This window comes from Nanorana parkeri, unplaced genomic scaffold, assembly GCF_000935625.1.
Source record: "Nanorana parkeri isolate BGI_ZX_2015 unplaced genomic scaffold, ASM93562v1 scaffold143, whole genome shotgun sequence".
Lineage (NCBI taxonomy): Eukaryota > Metazoa > Chordata > Amphibia > Anura > Dicroglossidae > Nanorana > Nanorana parkeri.
The window spans coordinates 395,890-397,568 of record NW_017306411.1 but is presented as its reverse complement, the minus strand read 5'-3'; the positions used below and the strand labels follow the sequence as shown (position 1 = coordinate 397,568).

Genomic DNA, 1,679 nt, shown 5'->3' with positions numbered 1-1,679 from the left:
GGACGACGACATTCCATGGACTGGTCTTAGAAGAAGCCAGCTCGGAGCTTTGGGTGAGTAAATCTTTGGGGTTTTTTTTTTTAACCTAGATACAAACGAGCACTTAACCCTTGTGCAAGGGTTAATAAAAATTAATTGGAATTCTTTTTTAAAGTAGAATTAAATTCTACGCCCGCTGCCCAGGGTTTTCACCATAATATGTACAATACATTTGCACATAATGGCAGCCTTACCTGCCCAAAGCGCCCCCCTCTAGTTCTGGAATGACTGCAATGCCCCTCGTTACCTTGTTGCTAACATCTTCCCCTGGTGTCTTTGGCTATCTTGACTGGGATGACGTAACTCCCACACATGGGGTATATATATTTCAGCACGTGCCAGGATCATACACCAAAGTGGGCATGCACAGCTCAGTGTACATTTAGCGAAAAAAACATTTGCTAGCAAGCTGGTGAGATTTTTTTTTTTTCCTGCAGAAAAGACATTCAGAGGGGAATTTGCCAACACTGGAGCAGTTGTGCATGGCAACCAATCTGTTTCATTGTCAAAGCTTAACTGAACAAACTGAAGACAAACGCTGAATGGTTGCCATGGGCAACTGCTCTAGATTCTGTCTGCTCCAGTCTTAGTAAATCCCCCCCAATTAGTGTCTTCTGCAATAAAATGCCAGCAATATTTTGTAAACAGGAGTTTCGCTCCAAATATAAGAGGAAAACAGAAATCACAGTTTTTTGTTTAAACAAAAATCATAATAATAAATAATAATAATGTGCTTCCTACAAGATAGTTGGAAAGCAGAGTCCATGACAAGGCATGAAAAGCTCCAAAGTACATGAACTCCTCGTGGAGTCTACAGCCTTTTCAGTGTGGCCATGACTCTGAAAACTTCCAGCCTGGCACATCCTGCACGGAGCGAGCTCACTAATGAGGAAAGTCAGCTTGTAGACAGTGCGAAGAAAAGGGGTGCTTTGTACTCAGCCCGGGACGTCATAGCCTGGCCTGCTGCACAGCAAGGTGAGCGGGATTACACTCTCCTCTAATATAGCTGTGCTTAGGGCAATGCATGGAGGAGTTGCTCCTTTGCTGAAGGGTAAGGCGTGAAACAGTCGCCGGCGTGCTAATGGGTAAGTCGTGAAACAGTCGCCGGCGTGCTAATGGGTAAGGAGTGAAACAGTCGCCGGCGTGCTAATGGGTAAGGCGTGAAACAGTCGCCGGCGTGCTAATGGGTAAGTCGTGAAACAGTCGCCGGCGTGCTAATGGGTAAGTCGTGAAACAGTCGCCGGCGTGCTAATGGGTAAGCCGTGAAACAGTCGCCGGCATGCTAATGCATGAAACAGTTGCTGGCATGCTATAGTGTAATGCATGAAACAGTTGCTGGTGTGCTAATGCATGGAAGAGTTGCTCGTGTGTTAAAATGCAATGCATGAAACAGTACCAACTGCAAGGCCTGTGTGACACACCAGTGAGCTTGACATGTCTGGCACTGCATGCCACTGTCATCACTTTGCTCTGTGCCCAGACAGCTCCAGGAGTACCCATTGAAGATCAGCATATCATGCAGTGACACTACATCTCATAAGGGACATGTGTGCCCTCCTGTGCCATGTAATAAGAGCAGGATGTGGCACTGGACACAGCTCAGCAGTCATCCTGTATCAGTCAGCAGGCTTGGGGGGTGG

General features: G+C 46.7%; 1 protein-coding gene across 2 annotated transcripts in view; it reads right to left on the bottom strand.

Moving 5' to 3' along the window:
• Nucleotides 1-1,679, bottom strand: part of UXS1 (UDP-glucuronate decarboxylase 1) — a 56,883-nt gene that overhangs the window by 54,786 nt on the left and 418 nt on the right. The gene's annotated exons all lie outside the window — the stretch shown is intronic.